Source organism: Sus scrofa, chromosome 10, assembly GCF_054392235.1.
Source record: "Sus scrofa isolate SSC_HxYL_T2T_F1_AM1 chromosome 10, Sscrofa_HxYL_maternal_Yorkshire_Landrace_v2.0, whole genome shotgun sequence".
In the NCBI taxonomy this organism is placed as follows: domain Eukaryota; kingdom Metazoa; phylum Chordata; class Mammalia; order Artiodactyla; family Suidae; genus Sus; species Sus scrofa.
This window is the reverse complement of record NC_139392.1, coordinates 89831234-89838771: the sequence shown is the minus strand read 5'-3', so window position 1 is coordinate 89838771 and position 7538 is coordinate 89831234. Positions and strand designations below refer to the sequence as shown.

General features: G+C 48.6%; 1 long non-coding RNA gene across 1 annotated transcript; it reads left to right on the top strand.

Annotated features, from left to right (window-relative positions):
* Positions 1 to 378: 378 nt before the first annotated feature.
* Positions 379 to 6792, top strand: LOC110255715 (uncharacterized). The gene is made up of 2 exons (XR_002336417.2): positions 379 to 978; positions 5843 to 6792. It is a non-coding gene; the product is annotated as an uncharacterized LOC110255715 (long non-coding RNA).
* Positions 6793 to 7538: the final 746 nt, after the last annotated feature.

The following is a 7538-nucleotide window of genomic DNA, read 5'->3' as shown; positions in this document are numbered from 1 at the left end:
GATCCTGCGTTGCTGTGGCTGTGGGGCAGGCTGGCAGGTGCCGCTCTAATTCAACCTGTGGCCTGGGGACGTCCATGGGCCCCGGGTGTGGCCCTAAAAAGAAAAGAAAATCCCAGGCAGGATAATAATGTGCTGTCATCCTGGGCAGTTTTGCATTGTGTTTGTGTTGCGTCGTCAGTTGTGTTCTCAAAGCTGGCTCTCCGTCTGGGAGAGCACATCTCTGTGGGAAAATCAGTCGAATGTCTACAGGTGACATTGCCTTCTTGTGGCCAAGCCTGTTCCCGAACCACACGTAATTGAACAATATAGCCTTTTACCAAACACTATCTTTTTCTAGATGATACGAAGCCATCATCTGTTTCTTTACTGTTTCTTCAGAGCAATTACCTCCTACGGCGACCACTCTGTACCGAAAGGCATTTTGAGCCGTGCTATACGCTGGCCTCGTGGAAGGAGTGCAAGAGTGAGCCCAACTTGGGACTAACACGGGAAGAGACGGAGAATGGAATTCAAAATACAAAGGGACAGGAAGCCATACATCATTGCACAAAGTAACGTTATGACTTGGTGGCCTCCGCAAGGCCTTCTACCACGCTGTAAGCTGTAGCCAAAAATACTGCAAGAGCTGGAACTTCGAAACTGACTGTAAACGTGTCTGGAATGGCCCCCAGACACTCTGGCCTGTGTTTATAGAAGTCTTTGTTTTCCTCTGACAGTACCAGGAACCTAGCATTTTCCTAGGCGGGTGTATTTCTGTATTCATTGTCCTGGCAGTACCAGGTTAAGTTGACAGCTTGACAGCTTGGCTCCAGGAATGAAAGATTCTTTATTGACGATCTTCCTTATCCTTCTCTTTGGGTGCCTATTAAGTTGAATGCAATTCTATTTTTTTGCCGCCCAACCCGGTCCAAGGCTACTCCCTTTGGGAAGGAGCGGAGAACTGAACGTGATATATAGACAACTGCACCGAATTTTGTGGTGAGTCAGGGATATTCTCTCAGGATGAGAGTTAACAGGGGTTTGGCTCGACACAGAATGGGTTGGTGTCAATCCCAGCCCTTCTGCGAGCTTGCTGTGTGACTTTTGGGGAAGTCGTAACCTTTCTGTTTTTAGTTTCCTGAAAAGTGGAGATAAAGCCGCAGTGCTTTTCATCCATCTCCCTTGGAGGCGTTTTGTGAAGGCTTGTTAATTAATTGTCAAGGCGTCTGCGTGGGGGATGTTTTAAGGGAATGTCAAATGATGGGTCACAGCAGGAAAGAGAGAAAAAGGGAGTGATTGTGGAATAATTGCTAATTTTTCAACATCTTCAAGTTTCTAGGGCAGTTGTCAGGTAAAGTTCCCAAATGTGATTGCTCTAAAAAAACAGTGAGATGTCAGAGGAGTTATTTCTGGCTTCATTTCCTTCTATCGGATTCTGTGTAAGAGTCTGTGGGTTCAATCCTTGTCTTTGAACCCAGGGAAAGTAGAGCAAGCTTTGGAAGGGCTTTTGCCTACAAATATGAGCTTCATTTGACCATGGCGTTAAGGACATGTTCAATCAATATTCATGCAGAGGAAAAGATGGGATCATTTTCTTGGGAGTCTGATTGCCTCTGGCCAGGCCAGCGAAGGTAGGAAGGATTGCAGAAGCTGCAGCAGTGAAAGATACCTCCTCCTGAGTACTGAATTTACCCCAGGAACCTCGGTTCCATTGTCTTATTTATCCAAAAGGCAACCTAATGAGGGGGAATGATGGTTTTTGGTCCCCGATTTCTCTGTATTTCCTTAGCAACAACGTACATGACTCCAAGACAGTAGCCCTGGGTCCTGACATGTGGTCGTGGACTTAGAGTCATGAACTGGCTCTAGGGACTCACAGTTGTGGAGCCAGGCTGACCACACGAGCGTCAGGTTTTGAGCAACGGTGCTCACTGATAATAAACACGCGAATGGTGTAGGCAAGAAGGAAGTCCAACGTTCACGGCCAGCGTGTCAGCCGACCCTGATGACTCCAGAATCTCGTCCTTAGAAGACAGCATGGGTTGGGCCTGCACATTTCAGGTTTGAGCATGTAAATATTTCTCAAACTGGAGACACCTTGGGACAAGGCAGGGGAGGACAGAATTACAGGACTGCCGGAGCAATTGCTTTTTTGCTTGTAGACAGGTTTGGTGGAACCAAGAGAAAAGATAAGAAAAATAGTGCATGTGTATGTGTGGATAGGTGTGTATGTATGTGTGTGTGTGTGTGTTGCTTTTATTTATTTCACCTTTGGACAAACTAGAGGAACGTATGGACCAGAAATCTGTCTTCCTTCTAATGTGCAGAGAAACCAACGGCCTCCTATGAGTCATGGTGACTCAATGCCCAGTGCCCCGAGAACTGGATTGGGGTGATCTTTGCATCCTGCTGCTGCTGCTGGAGGTTTTAGGGGGCCCACTCATGCCCGGAGGGGGTTACTGACTTAGCTAGAAATGGAAACCCACTTCCCCGACTCTTGGTACCCAGACTGTCAGCTACTAAAAGTGGAAGCGATATTCTTTGTGCCAAATTGGGAGGATAAAGGCAGTCTGTAGAACACACATTCTGGTAGTTCAAGACCATGCACCCTAGCAAATCAGTGTGTACAAGATTCATGCCTAGTTTTCAAACATAAGAGTTGTATTTTTAGACACACGTAAACACACCAAAGAGCGACGTTTTCTTCTTTCTTCCTTTGCTAAATTCTGAGCATCTCTTCAAGGCATTTCGGAGGAGGCCTTGCTCCCAGAGTTGACAGTGTGGGTGGCATACATTTAAAACTCAAAGCTCAAACAAAAATAACAACAAATGCTTGGGCGCAAGCACCGTCTCTTCTCATCACTGGCATATTGTGGAAAATGTACGTGCGGGGGCCGTGACCCGTGACTGTGCAGGTGGGAGTCAGAGCCGCTGGGATCCGAGGTTCGAGGCCAGGGTAGGTAACTGAGCACAAAGCCACATGTGCTCCTCTATTTATAGCTCCCGGTGGTAAAAATGTAAAACCAAAGTGCAGCTTCTACCTGCTGTTCCCAACTGAAGCGACAAAAAACGGATAAGACCTCCTTTTGGTTCCCTTTGTAGTTTCAACTGACACACACACAAGTGATGACTTGGGTTGTCAGGGCTTCTCAACGCCCGCCACCCGCCCCCCCCAAACAGGTGAGGGAATCAGACACACAGCAGCAGAACCCTTCTGCCTCCGCTGGGTCCTCAGAGACATCGCTGGTCACGTGACAGGCAGAAATAAAACGAATTGTACTTGTTACTCTTCACACTTTTCTCTTTCAAATTCATCCCAGTAAATAAATACTAAAGTACTATCAAAAAGCATTTATCTTTCAGATCTTTTTTCCCTTCCAGCTTGTGTGCAACACACACACAGACACACACACACACACACACACACGCTGAATTGCAGTTCTTCACCAAAGAACCTCAAAACCAAAGCAGTAAGAGGGCAGAACCGCGCTTTGTAAACAAGACCTAATTGCAGTAGAGGATGTAGCCAGCCCCTAGCTGAAGTTCACAAGCCTTCTAGCCTCCCTGGATCCAAGTAACTGGATGTTAATGGCCTCATTAGCATTAAAAGTTCAAAAGCTGCCTTTTGCTGATGAGTCTGCAAGGAGGGCTGATGATGCGCCGTTAGAAACTGTTGACCAGAATTTATGAGGATCTTTTTAGTAAAAGGCAAACTTCTCCAGAGAGAGTAAGGCCACTTGGTGGTGGCAGTGGCGGTGGCGGTGGGGGCGGGCAGCGCCCCCTAACCTTGTGGTCCCCGCGGGGGGCTGGCAGCGCCCCAGCGCGCGCAGGGTAAGCAGGAAGCTGCGGCAAGGCTGAGTTACTGGAGCTAATAGATTGTGGTCAGGAGGAGAGCGGCAGCATCTCGTAGTGATGGGAACACTCAAAAGCATCGTCAAAACAGCTGCAGAAACACGCTGAGCTCTGCACTCCTGAGCCGCTGCCTGCTGCAGCCCCCTTGGAGTTTGCTGGAAGCCGCAGGCTCTCCGGGCGCCGCTGCAGCCCGGCCCCGCGGCTCCGGCTCCATCCATCCTTCCCCGCCCCGGATTCTGCGGCCCAGAGGAGTGGGCGCCCCCGGCCGCAGCCGGGGCGGGGTGCTGGTGGTGGGGGCGCCCGCCTAAAAAGCCAACCCGGGTCCCCAAGTCCGCCGCCCCCTCCCCTATGGGCAATGTGGACTCCCTACCTCCCCAATAAGCTTCCCCAGCAGAAGGGACCGCTCCGCACTTTTCATAGGGGGTGTCTGTTTCCACCTATCACTGTGCGGGTGGAGAAGGGTTAAGTAAGGAAGCTAAACCCTCTCCCTTCCTTTCCTTCCTTCTGTCCTCTCTCCCTCTTTACTCCTTTTTTTTTTTTTTTTTTTTTTTTTTTTTTTTTTGTAATGGGAAGGAGACGGCCACCTCCAGGGTGTGTGGATTTTTGCATAGAGATTTCCAGCAATCGTTACTATTACTTGGGTCTTTAAAGCTTGAGACAGTCTTAGCGAACGTCTCCAAACGCCTTCCTTGGATGAGAAATAGTCCCAAAGACCCAGACAGGCCGCACCAGCCAGAGGAAGGACAGCACGGCTTGGGGGACTCCGCGTACATTCGGGTAGCAAATGTTTATGGAGCGTTTACTGCAGGGCAGCCACTGGTCTATGCCTTGTGTACCCAGCCGCGGAAAAACAGGCATAAATCCTCGACTTCATCTGGTTTCCTGTGTGCCAGACACTGTTCTGAGCACTTGACTTGCAAGAACACGTTCACCTGTGAACAACAATTCAAGTTCCGTGGTAGCTGTTATCCGCTGGTGACAAGCCAGGAGGCTGAGGCAAGGAAGGCAGTGGCAAAGCCTGGATTCAGATTTTGACACTCAGACCCAGGGGCTCCCACTCCTAATGATGAACAGTAGTGTGTGTGTGTGTGTGTGTGTGTGTGTGTGTGTGTGTACAGACATACATTTATTCATTCTTACAGCCATATTCCAACACAGGCCTCTTGAAACTGCCTCCAGAACTCTTCACATCACGTGACACCACCTCCTGTGCCTTAGAAAAAGAATCTGCAGGGAAGATAGCCACTTCTTCTTAGGAACCTGTCCCGCCGGCCGAATCTTTCATGAAACAGCTCAGCTACTCTCAGTGTGTCCTGGGCATTTACAAGGCAGGTCCATGGGCTTTCCTTGAGCCTCAGTGCCATCCTCCAGGCCACCTCTGCTTGTCACCCAGCAACGTGGGAGCCACGCCCAGGCCTCTGTCTCCAAGGCTGGAAGCGCATCTCCCTGTAGGAACAGAGGGTCAGGTCATTCAAAAGAGAAATGACTTGACCCTTTGCCAGATGACGGCAGAGGGTTCCTGATTAGGATGGAGGCTGGCAGGTACCTGGCTGGCACGGGCAGTAGATGTTGCCATCCCGTAGATCACGTAATGACATAATTCCCAGTTCAAATAATTTTAAGGGTTTATTTATTTATTTATTTTGTCTTTTCAGGGCCACATCTGCAGCATATGGACGTTCCCAGGCTAGGGGTCGAATCGGAGCTGCAGCTGCCGGCCCACCCCACAGCCACAGCAACTCAGGTTCCGAGCTGTGTCTGTGACCTACACCACAGCTCATGGCAACGCCGGATCCTTAACCCACTGAGTGGGGCCAGGGATCGAACCCGTGTCCTCTTGGATACTAGTCCGGTTCGTTACCGCTGAGCCACCATGGGAACGCCTCCAATAATTTCAAAGAATGCACCAGACTGGAAAGCTTCTTGTTGGGGAATAATCTGAGAACATTAACAAAACACAGCATTTTCAGGTACTGTCTGACTCTATAACTTTTTTTCTTCTTTCCCACAGAGAACTGGAGACTTTGAGAGAACAGAACAAATGTGAGCGGGTTTGTGCTTTCCTGCCTTCAACAAATGTATAGGAAAAATGTGGTAGGAAAATGATGAGGTTGGTTATCTTGTTAAAACGCTCTCCTGCCAAAGAACAGGCTACCCCAACTTCCTGGAAACATACTTACCAGCTTCTGCACGGCCGAATCGTGAGGAATTTTTCTTTTTTCCCACCTCCTTCCTTCCAATGATTTCACCCTCCAAGGACTGTTTTAGAAAAAAATTAAAATGTTGGGTGGTGTTTGCTATTTTCCCTATTCAAGATAAAAGGTTTATTGAGTCTCCTGGGGAAAAAAAGGTGTTCTTACAACCGTTTTATTGACTAAGAACAGCTCCGTGAGATACTGGAAGCTTTGTCTTTTTTTAGCCACTGAATTATTCCAACTGAGGCACATATGAAAAATGGCAGAAAGAAGTCACCGCCCCGTATGAGGAAAGCAAAGCTGAGAAGGGGGCACACGGGCGTAAGTGCCCCAGAGCTGAACTTGAGGGGCACAGTGGGGGAATACAACAGGGGTCTCTGATGGACTAGGTCTGCGTTCTCTGCTTTCTGCTTAATGCCCCAGAGTTGACTTGTAGAAAGAGCTCCACCTGTGACCTCATGGCAGAAAGTGCACCTCTTAAAGAACCCTCTAGAACACTTCAGAGCCACGAGCACTGTGGCCTTTGACATTAAATAAACAGGACCAGACAAACCCCTCTTTGAGTGGGTGTGACTCCGGAGTGCTTTCTGAGTTCTTCAAACTGACGTGAGCCCAGTGCTTGAAGCATAAATGGCCCACACGTCCCTTTAAACAGGTTTCATTATTCTGTTGTCTGCGATGCTCACCAGTACGAGTAATGAATGCAGTTTTTTTGTGTGTGGTTAAAAAAATAAACATATACCATGAGATCTACCTTCCAAATAAAGATGTAAGCATACAGTTTTATTCCTTATTCTCTTCATGTTGTCGAGAAGACCTCTAGAAAATTTTCATCATGCATAACCGAAACTTTATACCCACTGACTCATCTCTCTCCATTTCCTCCTCCTCCCAGACCCTGGCATCCACCCCCTTCTACTCTCTGCTTTCAGGGGTTTGGTTCCTTTAGGTTCCTTGTGGAAAACAGCATGGAGATTCCTCAAGAAACGAAAAGTAGAACCCCCGCATGGCCCCACGGTCCCATTGCTGGGTACGAGGCATTTGACATCTTTCTTGTTGGCCCTTTGAAAGAAGGATGTTTACCTTCGCTGGATTTGGAGTGACCTCTGGGTAGAGCGGATGGGTCCGTTGACAGGGGGGTAAAGAGATTCGTGGCTCAGATGATAAAGACGTTAAAGCTCCTTTTAAACAATTTTAGGAGGGGTTTCTCTGAAGGGAAAGGAGAAGGACTGTTTCATCATGCACACCTTTCAACACAGCAGAGAGAGGGAAACAAGACACGGCAGTCATGCCGTCGCTTCTCAGGAGGGACCATGAGCTGGGACTCAAACCTCACGGCTGTGCTGTTGGCTTTCTGTGGGTTTATAAGGGATGTCACCTGCAATGATATCCGTATACGTGAAAGATCGCCTATAAGGGGTTTGTTTTTAGGGGTGCGTGGCCCTCAGCTTGATAGCCCCACGGTATGAGTGGTGTATTCTTGTCTCAGCTTAGACACTTTATTTAAGCTGC